This window comes from Amphiura filiformis, chromosome 1, assembly GCF_039555335.1.
Source record: "Amphiura filiformis chromosome 1, Afil_fr2py, whole genome shotgun sequence".
NCBI lineage: Eukaryota > Metazoa > Echinodermata > Ophiuroidea > Amphilepidida > Amphiuridae > Amphiura > Amphiura filiformis.
The window spans coordinates 37173182-37192162 of record NC_092628.1 but is presented as its reverse complement, the minus strand read 5'-3'; the positions used below and the strand labels follow the sequence as shown (position 1 = coordinate 37192162).

Sequence of the window (18981 nt, the reverse complement as noted above, 5' to 3'; positions counted from 1 at the left end):
ATGTACCCCGCAATCTGGGGGTAATCCCGAACGCCACTGGGAAAGCTCATTGAACCATCAATTTGGTGTGTTCAAAAAGAATTGAAATTTTGATTATAACTTTCAAATTAGTTTCTAGAACCTCGGTGAAAGATTATCCAGTTCATGATTGGTTAGTTACAGAATTAGGCCTAGTCTAAGCGCAAAAATGTTTGAAGTTCAGGTTAAGGTTAAATTCGAGGTAAATTGAGTAGGCCTATAGACTATTATAACACATATTTCAATACGGCACACGTGCAGAGGCCTATTGCAGCAGAACATGACTATTTCCGGGGTGTAACATTTGAATAGGATAAACTTAAACCCTAGAGATAGTTCTATCACGAGAACCACCCAACCCGAGAACCGCGAAATCTAGTTAATAATAATGAGAGACTTGGTGGATGCAATCACAATTAAGCGTCATAACAATGAAGGTCATACATTAGGCCTAAAAATATCGTAATCCGAATGACCCTAAAATTATGCCCGACCCCGACTTTTTTGTTGTTGTTTTTGGGGGTTTTTAAAAAAAAAAAAAGGACAAAAACACAGGTAACACAGCAAAATAGGTCGTGGTCAACAGCTGTCAACAGGCCTCAATGGGATTTGACTAAATATCCCATGGTGCAATCCTATCCTTATTTGAATTGTTTTATCAAAAACGAACAATTTTACACCCCTTTTAGCAAAATCCGGGCACTTTGATGTTTTTGACCCCCATAGAGCCAAAAATGTGGTATTTGATCTTTTCGGTTATAACTCAAGAACGGTCATACTTTAGATAGGTCAAACTGTACATTTTCTGAATCCTTGTGACTATACATTGGATTGGTTTTAAACACAATTTGCATGCATAGCAACTTTGAATCATAGTGCACTTACGTCCACAGCGAATTCACCGTGACCTTTCCAGCCATAAACCCGCTTATTGAAAATTAAACCGGATGCAGTACTAAACCATTCTATAGTAATCTATTGTCCGATGCAAATTTATTACCACCTGATAATATTGATCCAATGAGCGACCGAATTGTCCGCTACGGACGACTAATCCAATCGATAATGACTCTATTGACATGTACGAGCGGAGCTCCACTGACCGAGTTTTGTGATATTTTCACTGGTTTGCAGCTGTTTGCTGTCATTTACTCATCAAGGCGGACTACCGTTATTATAAGGACTATGCCAATTATTTAAAGATTGACATGTAGAGAATAAGCCATAATTGATTGACAGAAAGTACTAAATTTGTACCTATGACGGTTTTATGACACCAATCTTCCAAATACGACCAAAAATGGCTGCCCGGTGAAGCAAAATGTGCATTGGAATAACGCGGCGAGTTTGGATAGATGGTATAGGATTTCTTTTTAATAAAAATGTATGTTCCCCCGTTATTAAAGCTTGTACCGGGTTGAAGATTCAGATATTTGGAAAAGAATAAGTAATTGAAACATAGAGCAAGTACTAAAATCATAGCTTTTATACTTTTTGATATATGATACTAACTAGTTCATCCCCAACGGCTACAACACAGCGCTACCAGTATAGGGTTCAATTGCCTATTGTGAGTGCCCCTGTGTTGTGTGCATACATGTAGTTAACAATAACTGCATGATGTTTTGACCCTTTGATGACCTTTATCTCTGGTATAAAGCTTCCCAAAACACCCCACCTGAAGATCTAGGAAGCAGGCTCACACAATAATAGATCAGAACTTTGTGACCGAACTGTAGCAGTGGCGTAGAGGTGGGGGAAGAGGGGGCACACGGCCTGGGCGCCTGAGACGAATACGCGGTAGGGCCTATACCTATTCGTCTCAACTCAGCGCCACTGACCCTTAGGGGGCGCCGAATTGACCAAGTTCCAGCATCGATTCTGCGCCCCCTCCTATTATAGCGATGAAGTCAAAATTCAGTACGTGCGCTTCGCGCGCATTTCAGCACAAAATCAGTATTTGAAAGATCAATATAAGACCGATTAGGTCTTGTTTGGGTTTTGTTGAGTTGAAATTGCTGCAGGCCTAGTACAGTTAGCATCCTGGACAACCGATTCTTTTGTTATGCAAGGCTCACTCAGTCATTTAATGAGGCAATACAAACGATCGAATTTGGTGTTGAAATGAGCTAAATTTTTAGTTACACCTTTTCGATGTAAAATTAATTTTCTCGGCCAAATGAAAAGCAATCATTTTCATTTTTTCAGTAAATGTCAGGAAAAATTGTAGTGCTTGATACTGTATTTTTTTTTCAAATTCTAGTGTTAAACTTAGGCGTGAAATTTAGTCATTTAGTGTAAGATTTTCGATTTTGATAGGCTTAAACTCTGCCCGCGAGCCTTTTTTTTTTTTTTTTTTTTAGCTTTTCAAAGTAAGATAGTTCGCTAATGAAGGATTTTTCCCAACTTTCTAACGCACATCACCGTGAGCGATATATCATAGTTTTGTCAGAATTTGCGTTTTCATTTCACCATTTTTACTGCCGGCTGACCATTTTTCAAAATCAACGCGTGAAATCTAAGGCTAATACTAGCATTGTGGATCGATATCCCTGGGTGGAATACCGGCATGGCTACAGTGTTGCTAGAACTTCAATATAGCAAAGAAATTCCCAGGCCTATAGCGCTCCTACTGATCATGTTTAACCAGAATACTCAATTGGGGATTTGGGCTACCAAATCGCTGGTCGGGCAATTTGCTTTCAATAGAAAATTGACCTGGATAAACAACAAAGGAAATATCGACTATTTCTGCTGGTTGCTCTCGAGATAAAAGTACTGAATTTGACATTTTCGGAGCATGAAGGGAAAAAGGGTAAAACAAAACGGAAATTCTGACAAAACTATAACATATAGACCACACGATGTGCCTTACAGGGGTGGGAAATATCTTTCTTTAGCAAACTATATTAGTTTGAGACGCTAAAACATGAATTCCGTAAAAAGCTCGCGGGCGAATTCAAGGCCTATAAAAATCAAAAATATCACACTAAAAGACACAATTTGATGCTTAATTTTAACACCAGGATTTTTAAAAAATGTATATCCAAGCACCAAGTTTTTAACTGACATTACTGAAGAAAAAAAATTATTGCTTTATATTTGACCGAGAAAATTAATTTCATAGCAAAAAGGTGTATCTCTGAATTGTGCTGATTTTAACATGTATCGATCGACTTTTAGCGCGACTAAGCATTTCTAAAGAATCGGTTGTCCAGGTGGCTGACTGAGTATATTCTGTAAGATTCTGACTAAAATTTTTGCCATTTGGAAGATAAAACGAATGAAATTCATGCAAACGTGGATTAAATACGCGAGAAGCGCGGAAAAATTTGTACTTTGGGGGTTAAAATGGCCAAATAATATGAGCTTAATTTGGTCAGAAACACACATACAGGCGTCAACATTGGGGGGATGATTGTATGGGCCATCCCCCCGGGATCTACGCCTGTGATAACTAAGACTTTTTGTTGCGGCGAAGCGCGCAAAAACAAGCCTATTTTAGCCCAAAATACAGGGGCGTATTCCAGTTTTCTTGGTCGGGGGTGAATAAAATTTCGGGGGCACAGACGAAAAAAGAAAATTGCAGTTGCAAATACATAATACCGGTTTGTTTTTTTAGAGAGACTGTACACATGGTACATGTATTTGAGCTTCCAAAAAAAAGGCTTTATTGGGACAAAACGCGTGCAAAAATTGTGTATTTTGCCCATGATGGGATGAAAATCCCTTTATTGTGACAATGTGCGCACACAGCGTGCAAACATTTTGTACTTTACACTATTTTGGCCCATGATCGGGTTGAATTCCCGGAGGGGTTCTTCCTGGTTGAAGGTATACGGGGATGTGCCACGGTTTTGGGGTAGGCCTACCTTTTCAGCGCCTTTTGGTGTATCGATGGGTGGGTTTGGCAGCGGAGACCAATGCGCCCAATTGGGCGCATTTTGGAAAAATTGCACTTAAAGCGCCCAATTATGGCAAATTTGAGTGATTTTTGGGTGCATTTTCTTGAAAATTGGTAGCAACTAACAGCAAAAAGTACCGGTAGGTATAGAGAAAGTCAGCATCAGAGAGTCTGCGTGACACACCCCGTATAAAATTTTTTGAAGACCCCCCCCCCGGGGTTGAATTTATATGGAAAAGGGGCTCCTTGCTCCTTTTCTTTGCCCTTTCTCTGAAATATGAGCTTCATCCATGGCGTTGTCTTTTTAAAGACATTTCTCGTTAGACACTAATAGCGTTGTGGTCCTGGACCACAAATTGTGGGTGGAATTTTTGAATTGTGCACATGTAAATGTACATGTGTTGTGCATGTACAGCATCGATATTAAATACAATCAGATGTCTAACGTGCGTACTGAAGAATAGTACGAGTGCGTAACCGCATTTTCGAATAAAGTTCCACAAATTATGATAATGAGTTCCACAAATTATGATAATCAGTCAATATCTGTTAATGCGCATGCGCAACATGTACAATATGCCGTACATTGTACATGCAATTTGATGAAATCTTATGACGTCATTTTTGTTCGTCCGATCAAAAATTAATGGCGACCAATTTTCACCGCTTACATTGAAATTTCCGGGTTTTCATCCAAAATATCTCAACATCAGCTGATGTTTATGACTTGGTACTTTGTCACCCGTGAACATTTGCGGACTTTTACCACTTGGATTATATTGGGCACACGCAGCTCTTCGATTTTAATTGATTTTGGACAAGAAACTCCCGTCTCCAAATCGGTGTACATTTTACACGCAATTTTCGCATTGGGCAGTGCACTGCAGTGTGGGTTGAGAGGTTGTACTGCAATGTCTGCAATGGCAACAACCGTGTCATGGATGTCATGTCTGTATAGTTCTCTGACCGGGATCTCTGATTGATTTCATCAGCTACTTCTCCTGTCACTGACGGGTAAGTAAGTTTAGCCCGGATTTTAGCTCATATTTGGACAGGAAATCTACTGTTACTGACGGCCGTATACCCATCATTCAATCATCCCCATGCCATGCATGCATGGTTACATTTTTCACTTGCATGCTAATGCTTGTCAATGTATGCTGAGACTAGTAAACCAACAGGTCAATGTCATACAGTCGTTGATAGCAGTAGTTATGCATAGACTCTGGAGTTTAACATTTGTGACATTCGCGCCCATGCCATGTCGGCATGGGTTTGAATTTGATCTTATAGAAAAATTATTTAATAGAGGCCGTCAGCGTGACGTCATATGCCGCCATCTTGTGGGTACACGCTGCGATGGTCGTTCGATCTCCATGCGTAAACAGCAAAATCACTGCGTTGTTGCGTGATAACAGCTGCGTGGCAAGCTGCGTCCTGCGTAGTGTCCGGCGCATGAACACACAGATCATTTGTACCCACAAGATGGCGAAAGGCTGACGGCGTGGCCTCTATTTGTGTACATTCAACTACGATTGTTACTCACAACTAATCATGCTAAAATAATACACGAGTGTACAGTGCTACTCTACGCGAGTACGCGTCCATAGTAAGCGAGGTTATACTATGATCAGCTCTTAATAGGCGGGAATTATTCGGTTTTTGTTACTGCGCGAGTCAATAAAGTTCCAACTTACGCACACGTAAATTCACAAAAGCACGCGTCTTCACGCAAAGCGCAGATCGCATAACTGCTGCGCCCAGCTGTGTGTACGCCGTTCTATATCAATCCACGATGTTATGAGTCCCCGCCTATTAAGAGCTGATCAGAGTATATCTGTGTACAACAGCTTATATACTACGCATAGCCACGCAATGAGTATGTTCCACGATGTACACGAATTAAATAATTTTTTCTATAGCATATGCTTACAAAATGTAGTACTGGTAGGCAGGCATATGTATAATGTAAATTTGACGAAAATTTAAGTACAGGGTGTTCATGCGTGGTCAGACGTGCCGCTATACCATTTTTCACCCTGATGTAGCAGTGACGTCAGTGCGTATTTCATTGGGTGCAGCTTCAAGTCGCTAGTTTTTGCTCTAAAGCGCTGGCGGCGTACATGCACATGCTCAAAGCATGAAAGACATGCGACGTCGCATGGATGCGTGTGAGATACAGATGCCACAACTCGTTCACATCACTGTCACATCAGGCTGAAAAATGGCACACACGACACCGCTATTCCGACCACACGAATCAGGGTCTTAGGCAGGATTTGAAGGTTTGGGTGTGTAAATAAAAAAAACTGGGTAGGCCTACTGTGTAAATTTAAAATTTGTGTGGGCTAAAACTGGGTGGTTACAAATTTGGGTGTGTAAAACATAAAAACACTCCCTACATGTATATGGCTGGCTGCCTAATCCCTTGTACTGTACATGCTGTATGTCAGTCCGAATATGAAAATCACTGCAGGGCCAGAGCCAAATATGGTCATCACTCAACCTAAAATTTAGAAATTGTCACAGGAGTGAATTTCTCCTCTGGTTTAATAGACTACTAACCAAAGATTATGAATCGAAAAAAAAGAGTAAAATTTGCCCGTCAATTTCGGACTGCAAGCAATTAAATACACATGTAGCGCCCTCTTGGTGTGGCGGGACGGAATTGCGTAATTTGATGTTACTACATATTTAAAAAAGATAGGATTTTTTTGCTTATGGTATTATAAAGGTCTTCTGTATAGACAATTTAAGCACTAAAAAAAATGTCAGTGGACTTTGCAAAAATAAAGAAATAAATTAAAATATGTGTAAAATTCGTCCCGCCACATTTTGAGGTGATTTTTTACGTTTCGGAAGGACCTAAAAAAAAAAATTTAGTCAAAACTTTCCAAAATATCAACTTTTATGGTATTAAACATTCCTGAGTACACAAAAATTGAATTCATCAACTTTGCTAGACTCATTTTAACTTCTTCTTTTTCAGGCCTTTTGTGGTAGGATGCCAGCAATAAGGCTATTTTCAGGGTCTGTGGTGTAAAACATGGCCCTGCCACATTTTGAGATGATTTTTTTTAGTACAGGAAGGGGTGAAAATTTTCTTTCTCAGTTTATATTTTGGAATAATTTTTCATTGGAAGTGAAAGAAAAGACAATTTTGTCAGTTTTAAAGTGAATCAATTGCTTTTTTTCTTGATTTTGACATGGTGGACAAAATTCCGTCCCGCCACATTCCGTCCCGCCACAATGACATGATTTTTAAAAATTAATGAGTGTACTAGAAGAGGGGCGTGAATTTTATAATTCCTTCCATAACAAAAGAAGGATAGTTGAAGTTAATACCAATGTTAGAAACAAATGTTTTATCCCAGTACTTTTGATAAAAATTCAACAAATGTACTGTGTTCACAAATACATGAAGTTTATCATTCCGTCCCGCCACATCGATGAATTTGTGTTACGGTGGCAACATGTTGATTCTTTAAAATATTTTTCTTGTGTGTGAATGTAGTCTGTAACTTACTTGTTTATATTAAGAACATGAAGAATCCATAAAATAAACAGTCACAGAGCTACAATTTAAAAGGTCTATCAAAATTCCGTCCCGCCACAAACGGGAATTTTGGCTCTGGCCCTGCACTCATCTGACACTGTCCGAAATTTAATTCTAAAAAACATGTAGCTAGTCCAAATGTTTTTCAGACTAGTGCAGTATTTTATTAAAATTCTGAAAATCATGTCACCAGCCCAAATCTGAATAGCACAGATTTAGATCAATATGCAGCTAGTCTGAATATGAAAAGTGTATACTGCACAAGATGGCAAGAAAAATACTGCACCAGTCCAAAACTGAAAACCATTGGCATTGCTCTAGTCTGAATCTAAAAAAAACCACTGCGCTGGTCTGGATATGAAAAACACTGCGCTGGTCTAAATATGGGAAATATTTGGACTAGCTATGGACTATGCAGTGTTTTCAAATATTCGGACTAGTAAGTCCTGTGGTTCTCAGTGTCGGGATACAACGCTATATGGTTTTCAGTTTCGGACTGGCGCTGTATTTTTCAGATTCGGACGAGCGCAGTGTTTTTCAGATTCCGACAAGAGCAACACGAACGCCACTGATTTAAACTCCTTACTATAGGGCCTGTGGGCTATTTTGTTGACAGGGTCCTTATCCTTAAATCCGCCACTGGGCTGCAATATGCTAAAAAAATAATAATTAATAACCACAATAACACACTCGTGTTTCACTTTTTTATTTCACAAACTAGGTCGTGACGGTGACGGTAACCTGGATTATGATGATAAGGAGAATGAACGAACAATAGTACATCATGGATGGAATATAATTAACCTGGTATGTAATTTGATTTAAAGCCATAAATGTACATTGTACAAACTACTAGTACATCAAATTTTAATTTTATTATTCTTTACACAAAATGTGGAAATAGTATTAGAAATAACTGTCAGAAATGGGGTCTGTCCATTTTAAGCGAAATAACAAGATAAAGTTAAAGAAACCCTGCTGGCTATTTTGGCTGTCACCTACAACATGGAGTTCTATGGGGAATTAAATGTCTGATTAGTTTGAATATAAATGCGACATTATGTCAAAATTACATTTTGATCTGACCAACACAGTGTAAACATTACAAATTATGCATTTTTACAAATTTCATAAAATTTTACAAATATGGCTTTAAATAAAAATGCAAACAAAATTGTATACACATTAGGCCTAAAAAATTGTTTGATTGGGGTAACATAAAAAAATATTAGGGTAGGTCAGTTGGCAATTTAAAAAGAAAATTTACTCACACAATTTAAACTGTAGGCCCTATTTAATTGCATGATAAAGGCCTTGGAACTTTTTGTTTTGTTTTTTAATTTAATTTTTTTTAATTTTTAAAAACTTTCATAAAAAAAAAAAAATAAGAAAAAAAAGTCTAGGGTCGGGCTTATTATTAGGGTCGGTCGGGTTACATAAATCAAACAATTTTTTAGGTCTTGCATGAATCAAAATATATGTACATTTTATGGACTACACTTTCCATATAAAACATTTTTAGCTTCAAAATGTATCACTGATTCTGATACTGTCTTTAGTAGGGACAGATACAAATGTACATGGCGAGTTAAAAAAGGTGAGTTAGGAAAAAGCGAGGTACCCCCTACAAGGCTACAAAGTTTCAAAGTGACCACCTGCTGAGATTGTAGCAAGTCCCAGTGGTGAGTTAGGTTCTTATGCCAAGTCCAACTTAGTGTTGGGGCATGCACTTTCCTGGAGTGGACAGTCGGTAGCTTGAAAGTTGCAAATTTGACTTAGTGCGACTTTATGGATACAAAATTTGAAGGTTGGATTTTTAAAATATACATAAAAACAATCTATATTCATGCACCGAAGTGTATCACTTGTACATGTACAAAATGTATACACTAATAAATTTTAAACAAATATTTGAACATTTTTCTTTCTTCTTTTTCAAGGCAATGGAGATTGATCAATTTGGCGTAACTCACCACTGGGACTTGAATTGCTATGGCGTCATTCGCCGGTGGGACTTAGTTACTTTGGCGTAACTTGCCAGTGGAACTTGATTGTTATAATTGGCCTAACTAAACTTGCAGACTGTGACTTGATGGACAGCTCCATGGGGGTATGTGACAAATTGTGTATCTTTGTGGGCTGTAACTCGCTTTTTCACTAACTTGCCTTTTCATAACTTGCCAAAAAAATATTCCCCTTGTTGGTAGATGAGCTGTGCAAAACAACAACAATTCAGCAATTTTGAGTGTGCAGGTAACTGACGATTTAAAAAAAGGCAGGTTTACAACTTTACAAGGCGAGTTTAATCATGACCCACACAAATATTTACTCTACCTCCTCACAAATATTTACGTCAGTGTGCGAAATAAAGAAAATACAGAGGTTATCCCGACGATAACTAAAGAATAAATTCTGTTTGTCCTCAAAACATTTTGGTTGTCCCCAAAATGTGTCATATTTTTAATGCAAAAAATCAAATTTGTTTGATGTCTTTTGGTGTGGTAAATCTGTAGCCACAAATTGCTAAACCTGAGGCCCTTGCAGTTTTAATACGAAGAATGTCTTTCTGATATCAAATAATTTTCATTTGATGAAATTCACGATATAATACAAATTTTATGACAAATTATTAAAATTTGATATTTTTCACATTTTGGAGATATAACAGTTCTCAAGTAAATTTTATAAATTTAATGATATAGTCTTAAAGTGTATGTAGCTGGGAGTCTTCAATACAAAAGGTCAAAATTTTCAATTGATCATCGGCTTTTCATCCCACCTACATACACTTTAGGTAGAAATCATCAGATTTATAAAGTTTACTTCGAGTACTGTTAAATATCAAAAATATCAATTTTTAATGATTTGCCATAAAATGTGTATTACATTTAATTTCAAAAATCAAAATTATTTGATCTATCAGAAGGACATTCTTCGTATTCAGAATGCAATTCGATAATCTGTGGTCTGATGTGCTCTAATGTCCCACAATAATACTGTCCAAACATTCATACCCCTTCCCTTAAGGATACAAATTACAATCAATTTACATGAAGTCAAAAGTCAAAATTTCATGTCAAGTTTATCATGATTTTGGAGGTAAGATAGTGGTTGTCCCCAGTCCCCAGTGGTTGATAAGTACATAGCTCAATATGGTTGTCCCCAGTAATTCTTGGACAAGATCAGAGGACAGACAAGAGGATAAGTGCTTATTTCGAACACTGATTGACATCCAGAGGCTTGCCTATGTGATAAAGTTAAAATGAGTGTGTACTCTCTTTAACCAAAATTATGTGTACGTATACATGTACTTTTGGAACTGCAAGAATCACAATTTTGTCTCTGTCTTCAATTATTTTATTTTACAGATGAAAACAAGAACTTGCACTGGAAGTCTGGAAGGACCGTGGAGATAGGAGTACCGATCTGTATACAATTTTATACATCAAACCTATCAGACACAGAATGGGTCATCCAATTTGAAATGACAGCCACCAACAGGACAGTTTTATGCACATTCGCATTTCCCCCTGTACTACATGTATAAAGCACACATCCTGGAAAGAACTCCAGGACTGTGTAAAGACATGGAATGGTGATGGTCTCCAATCTTTGGCAGTCACACAAGCAAATCCATCTAAATTCAAGGCTACTGTTCTTCTTGAAAAACTGCCCTTAAATTAGTCATGCATGCCACCATGATGCCACATGCTTGCTGCCACCACTAGTGGAAACTTGATAATAGGACCGAGTATTTTGGAGGACAACAAACCATGAACTCCAAACCATGAACTCAGGGGTAGCAATAAACCAGTGCTTGGAGGTCCAGGGTCCTATTTCATAAAGCTCAACTTAGGATTCATCCTAAGTAACTCTTCCTAACTTATTTAGGAAGAGTTCCAATACAATTCATCCTAAGTCAGGACTTATGATTGATCCTAGGATAGGAAGAATCCTATTTTGATTCTTCCTAAATAGTTCAACAGTATGCCATGTATTTGTGGAAGAAGCTAATTTGCATATTCATGAGTTTGCTCCTCTAGAGAAGAAACCAAGATGGCGCTTTTTCAATGTGCACACAAAAGTGAAAATGGTGAGTAAATTGCCTCAAATCATGGCTTATATGTATGATTTGAGGATTTTTCTTCATTTTTCTGCTAGTAAATGACATTATTTTACCTATGTGCTTTTGTCTGGCCATAAAATGTCAGAAAACGTGAAATTTTAAAGGAAGTAAATCGGCGTCTGTGAGCTTCTGTGGAGGCACACAATGCACACGAAACCCTATGCAAATGTATAGGGGTAAACTTCAGCTTTTTAATGTCTTCACGGCAGACTCGTATTTATTGAATAGGCCTTTATTTTTGCTTAGACAGTTTACCATACACATCACGGTCAGGAATTGTGAAGTTTTCAGGCAGTAAATTGCGATAGGGAATAGGGGGGAGTAATTTAAAATATTATTTATAGGCTAGGCACGCAATGCATAATTTTGTACTTGTAAGTTGTTTCAATCATGCATACTGCCATGTCCCGATTCCTTTTCAATCATGCATGTACTGCCATGTCCCGACTATTGTTCCACCGATAGCGTTCACACGTACAATGAGAACTGTTATCGAGATTTTAGGCCTCGTAATTAGCTTTGAGTAAAAGCAACAGAACATTGAAATCAATTAAAATTGTCAACTTCAAGTTTTAGTTTCGCTTTGTAAAGCCCCGTGGGGTTACTCAACTTGCAATACTGACCGCACGATCGTTACCAAAATCGAGGATAAAGGGGTCATTTTTGGGGCTTGTCCATGGACAAAATTGTCTGTGAAATTGGAAAAATAGGGGTGTTTTAGCACACAAAGGTCAGCGAAATTGAATAAAGGCCAAGGGGTTCTTATTATTTTCTCCCGATCCAGTGGAATGATAGGCCTAGCGGGCCAGATAAATAAATCACAGGAATAAATTTGGTTTCCTACTTCGTACTCATCCCGTGATCAATATTGTTCTCGGTTCTATTTCATGCGTAGCCTTAGCATAGATTTGGAGAAATTTTGCAATAATAACTGTTTGGTTTATTTCATGCTGTCAAAAACACCCAATGCTAACGGGTGTAAAGCTTTAAGTTTAAGAGGCCTAAAAATCTTGATAAGATTTTATATTTCAATGTTCCATAAAAGCTACGGCACATTGAAATCAAGGATTTTACCAAGATTTTTAGGCCTCTTAAACTTAAATTTTTTCAACAGTAGAATCAAGAATTTTAAACTCGTAAACCTTTATGAGGCCTAAAATCTTGATAAAATTGAAATTAAGAATTTTAATTGATTTCAATGTTCCGTAGCTTTTGCACAAAACTTTACGAGGCCTAAAATCTTGCTAAATTCCTTGATTTCAATGTGCCGTAGCTTTTATGGAATTTTGTAAAATCAAGGATTTTATCGAGATGTTAGGCCTCGTAATGGTTTATTAGATCTAAAATCTCGATAAAATTGAAATTGAGAGTTTTAATTGATTCCAATGTTGCGTAGCTTTTATGCTTGCAAAGCTTTAGGAGGCCTAAAATCTCGATAAAATCCTTGATTTCAATGTGCCGTAGCTTTTCCGGAACAGTAAAATCAAGAATTGTATCGAGATTTTAGGCCTCGTAAATCTTTATTAGGCCTAAAATCTTGATAAAATTGAAATTGAGAATTTTAATTAATTCCAATGTTCCGTAGCTTTTTATGCAAACGTTTACGAGGCCTAAAATCTTGATAAAATCAGTAAAATCAAAATTTTATTGAGATTTTAGGCCCGTAAAGCTTTATTAGGCCTAAAATCTCAATAAAATTGAAATTGAGAATTTTAATTGATTCCAATGTTCCGTAGCTTTTACATAAAGCTTAAGGAGGCCTAAAATCTCGATAAAATTCTTGATTTCAATATGTCAGTAGCTTTTACGGGAATAGTAAAATCAAGAATTTTATCGAGATTTTAGGCCTCGTAAAGCTTTACTAGGCCTAAAATCTTGAAAAATCCTTGATTTCAATGTGCGTTGATTTTAAATGTGCTTGTGTGGACATCAGCACATGAGTGAACACTAGCGATTAGAAGCTGGGCCCAATGACCCAGTGGGCAACTGGCAGTCGAGTTTTGAAGCTGCCCCTTATAAAGTTTGATTTCTTTTTTAAAATTAACTGATCATAATGCTTAATTGTGTGTTTGATTTGCAGTTGATGCTGGTTATCAATGTGTTAAGTGGATTGGTTTGATTTCTATGAAGAGTCTGTGAAGATGCAGTGGTCAGTGGATCTGTCAATGGTAAGTAGAATAATGAATGCAAACAGCAAACCCATGCAGATAAAAGATAACAGAGAATTTAGAACTCTTTATTTACATGTAATGATGAAATCCACAATATGAAGAATGTTGGAATTGGGGTAAAATCTCTTGTAAAAATTTACCTTGTATTTAAAGAAATTCAAAATAAAATTAATTGGGATCTTTTAAAGGTAAACAGACTTCAGTACAAATTATGTAATAATACATGTGTCTGTGTCATGACTTAGAAAGTTGGTCGGTTATATTTTAAGCAGTACGTTTCACAGATTAGGCGTTGGAAAATAATTTTAGATGGTAATTAACTAATTTCATTCGATAAATTGAAATTCACGTTGGCAGAATTCATTGCAAATTGCATAATAGCTAGCTAGCTGAGACCCAGAGACCTAACCTATTTAGAAACATGTCAAAACGTTTTCCATTTAATTCACACTTTTTAATATGTTCTTACTATTTTTGTCTTATTTTACAGGGGCATGATTTAAAAATCAACCTTACAGCTGCCATGGTTGCAGGAGAAACAACCCAATTTGTGACTCAAGAGACTGATCATATTCTTGATGATTATGCAATCTACATGTCCCGGCTACATGACTGGTACAAAGTAAATTTTTAAATGACACTATAAATATTAGTATAAGGATTGGATAAATTTATCTCTAAAATTGGAAGTAAATGGCAGACTCAGTACACCGGTCGATCTTACCGTTTCCGATGTTGATTAAGATACTTCTTGCACGATCCCGAGATGCGGAAAAAACCAATAGTCATTTTGTCCCACATAAATGAATAAATAACAAAAACCCCGATCCCCGAGTGGACTCACCCATTCGGTGACGTCACACACGATAATCATCCTTATCCTCCTTGGTTTCTAGATGAGATAGGCGTGTGGATTTTTCTTTACCAACGCTAAGTATCATTACGAACCAAAGGGCCGAGATATACAGTTTGTTTGTTACACTGAGGTAAAAACCAACCAGTATAGTCGCTAGGAGATAGTTTTGACGACATTTTTCGGTTAGAAAAGTGACAAAAACGATCCAAAAACTTAGCTTGTATGTGTGTTTCCGTTCATATACGGGACACACGTTTTCAAAATGGCCGCCCTTAGGACGCCATTTTATTTTTGTTCTCACGTAAAACAACTATAGCAGACTAGTAAGTTACAATAGATGTTTGTACAGTACTGTGTATACATGTATGGTGAGTGATTATCGCTATGTTTATGGTGTGCTCTATCGTTATATCTTTCAGTATGCGCGTCTGATGACGAGTTACTGCTAAGAGTTCGGTGGGTTTCGAAGGACCAGCCTGACAAATCTTCCCCAAAAGGTTTTCAGTTTTTCATCCCTTTGTATATATATTTTTATATCATACCACTACATCAGCGTCAGCCACTGTGCGTGTGGGTCTGTTTATTGGGCTTGAGCTTGTGTTCGGGGGTAGTGCTGTACGCTCCCGATTACTACAATGTCTAGGCCTTGTCAATCATGCCCTTCCTTGTGCCAGAGTGGGACCCGCATCCACTCTGCTACTCCCACAGGGATTGCTCTAAATCAAATAAGTGTGCTTCCTTTTGCATAGGCTTATCGGACATCCACTTCGAGGATTTAGAAAGTAGCGCTCGTTTAGGTCTTCGACACAGACAGAAGACGAAGACTAAGAAACAGAAGCCTACAGGTAAGATTGATATGGTAGGTACTAGCGAGGCCGGCAAGGGCCACACTAAGGTAACCTCTGGGGCTCCGGTCCCGGGCAAGCAGGCGGACCCTCCGGGGACTGCTAGCGAGCCCGAAGGCCTAGCAGCCAGCGAAAGCACTGACTTAACGTCTAAGCTAGTAGCAGGCAGCAGGGCGGTACTTGCCCTAACAGGCGAGTACCAGTCTACCAGTGAGATCTCTAGCGAGCTTCTTGCAGGTGGACACCCGTCTATTGCTGGCTGAACGAAGCGGGTCTAGCACCCATGAAGTAGCCGGCGACGGACAGTATGCCAAGGGTACCCGGGCTTGCCTGGGTTGAATCCTAGCATACAGCGTGCAGCGGACTTGCCTCGGCCGGTCTGTAGCACGCAGCGTGCCAGTGGACCCCCGGGCTTGCCTGGGTTGATCCACGGCACGCAGCACGCCTTTCGTTCCCCGCAAGGGTCGAATGAAAACGTGCATGGGTTTAGCAGAGACGATACCGGGCTAACGCTTCAGGTGTAGTCTTAGCAGAACCAACTGGGGTTGTCACACGGCAGCGTTCCATGGTGGGACCGCCGAGTGATTCCCTGGGCCTTGGAATGGCTGCCGGCTGTCCTCCGGGACTGGCTAGCGGCTATACGGGGTTGGGCTCGCAGTCTCTCACGGGACAGCGACCCAAGTGCAAACAGTGGCAGCTACCGAGACGCGCTACGGCTTGACTTCAGTGGTAGCCACTATGCACGCGCCCATAGCTGCCGTGAGTGGTCCGCCACACACAGCGACCTTGGGCGAGGCTCAAGAGGTTAGGGTAGGTAGTTTGAACAGCCTGGCTGATCAACAACCCACTTATGTCCTCGAGAGCCAGCAGAGCGTGGGTGATCCATTACAGTCAATGGGTCAATTACCCTCTTATGATCGATCACTATCTATTCAGCGGAGCATGGCTCCATTGATTGATACTGCCTATTCAGGTAGCGAGGTGACTGATCGAGGGTATACACGCTCAGCTACCCGTGATACTAGGCAAGCTCCTTTTAGCCAAGGGACAGCCAGTATAGCGGGTACCCATACACACGGCTTGATCCTCTAGCGGGAACGCTGTGAGGCATGGGTACAGTGGTACGCAGCCGGGAGCCCTACCGGGCACCTACGCTACAACCACGCAGGTACCGCAGTACTCGTCCTGGTTACCACAGTCTCTGTGGCAACAGGGGGAGGCGGTACTGGTACTACCCGTTCCATGGGGTTTCCTGGTGGCGGATCCTTTCAGGGTCAGCTACCAACAGGGTATGCCCGTGGTATCCGCCGCAGGGTGGTTTCTTCCACGGTCTACCACCGTGGCAAGTGCCGCCTAGCGTTGGGCAAGCAGTACCACCAGTTGTTACCCAACCTGGCGGCGAAAGTGGCTAACCCTGATACAGCTCAGGGTAGGCCGCACACTGCTATGGCTAGGGCGACAGCAGCGAGAGCGCGCGGATCCTGGGGTGCTATAGCTAGCATCTCGGGGTCTAGCGGGAGTACTCCCTCTTCTGCTGGTGTTCAGTTGGCTAGCCACACGGTGGCGACACCTCCCTGTCCACCTTCAGATGCCCGTCGTCAGATCTCTTCCTCATCAGAGAGTGAGTCAGAGTCTGAAGGCGAGGGAAAGGAGTCGGAAGATGAAACCAGTAGCGACTCACAGTCTGATGAGACTGTGCAGCTAGCTTCAGGTATCCTTCCCCCGCTTCCCCGTGAGGAACTCGCTAGCAATGGTCTGCCTGCGGACACCGCTGAGGTGATGAGCCGTGTGGCCCAAGGTTTGGGCCTGGCTTTCTCTCAGGAGGAGTCCGTTCAGGAGGACCAGGGCATCTTTTCAGTAGGATGACCAGCTAGCGCGTCCACACAAGGGTCGCCCGCACTTGCATTCCCGGCGGACCTCAAGGGTAGGGTTCGTAGGGCTGTCAGGCTCGCTGGAGCTTCGACGCCGCGTGCTTGCACGCTTCCACTGCGTGTTTCGCAGGAGGACTACGAAACCTACCTCAGGGTCCCTGACATGGATCCAGAGCGTTGCCAAGCGCCTGCCGCCAGCGGCCAACGCGCACGGGGCGGTCTCCCCCCAGTGGGAGGAGGAGCCAAAGCTCATCGATAAGCGAGCACGCTCGCCTATCAGAGTCTCTAGCGTCGCTACCACGCTTGCCGAGCACCTCGGTAGGAAGGTAGCGAGCGACCACGACGGGCAACGTCGGAACTCTTCCGCGAGGTTAATCTGTTAGCGGTGCTAACAGCTAACCTCAACGAGAGTTCTATGGGCCTAGCCCATAGGATGTCATCTCGCCGCCGGGAGAATGCCTGTCTGTCCCTCCAGTCAACTTACGGCTCCGACTTTGCTGATGCAATGAAGAAGTCAGACTCGGTGGGACAGGGGCTACTCTTTGGACAGGCCTTTGCGCCACGGTTGAGGACCGGGCAAAGAAGGCCACCAATGAGAGCACTCTGAAGAAGTCGGAGGCTGCCCTGACCAAGGGAAGGGCAGTAAGGCGAAGAAGAAGCACAAGAAGAAGAAGTCTTCTAAGCGTTCTTCAGCGCCAGCTCCGGCTTCAGCAGGACGCAGCACCACAGACTACACCGAGCCCGAGGCTACTCCAGCACCTCCCAAGAAAACTGGGAAGCGCAAGAGTAGTGCTGGACCAGATGGCAAGCCCCTAAGAAGAGCCGTTCTTCTAAGGGTGGCAAACCAGATCGGTCCTGAGGGCACGGGCGGTCGACAGTCCATGCCGGCAGGTTTGGACTTCCCACAGGGGATTCCCCCTGCGGGCGGCCGCTTATCGCATTACGCCCAGAGATGGCATGCCATCTCACCGGGCGCCTGGGTATTGTCAGTGGTCAGTGGGGGTTACAGGCTGGAATTTACCAGCCACCCCTCGTGCGCCTGCACGATTCAGAGGTCCACGGTAGTGCCGCCAGACGGCCCCCAGCGTCGGGCACTACTGTCAGAGGTCACTCAGCTTCTCACGACGCAAGCGATTGTCCCGGTCTACCCCCTTTCACCAAGGGGTTTTGGAGCACGCTTTTTTCTGGCTCCAAAGAAGACCGGCGACTGAGTTCATTCTGAACCTCAAGCCGTTGAACGAGTTCATCAGGCCCAAGAGGTTCAGAATGGAGACTCTCGCCGGTGCTAGCCTGCCCCATCAAGGGTATGTGGGCGGCATCGCTAGATCTCTCGGACGCATATCTGCATGTTCGATCGCACCTCAAGATCAGAGGTTTCTACGCTTCAAGGTACAGGGTCAAACTTACCAGTTTCGATGCCTGCCATTCGGCTTGTCCACCTCCCCAGAGTGTTTACACTCCTGGTCAGGGCGGTGGCAGCGCACCCTGAAGCGCAGGGGAGTCAACATGTGTTGCTACCTGGACGATTGGTTCATTTACGGACGCACCCCACTGGAGACACAGTGTCTCGTGGAGTTAGTAGTCCGTACGGTGCGGGACCTGGGATTTCTGATCAACGTCAAGAAATCCAATCT

The 18981-nt window shown here is 41.4% G+C and overlaps 1 long non-coding RNA gene across 1 annotated transcript; it reads left to right on the top strand.

The window, feature by feature from the left end:
- Positions 1–4566: 4566 nt before the first annotated feature.
- Positions 4567–11550, top strand: LOC140146462 (uncharacterized). Its single transcript, XR_011858250.1, has 4 exons — positions 4567–4936; positions 8200–8285; positions 9419–9588; positions 10847–11550. It is a non-coding gene; the product is annotated as an uncharacterized lncRNA (long non-coding RNA).
- The last annotated feature ends 7431 nt before the right edge of the window (positions 11551–18981 follow it).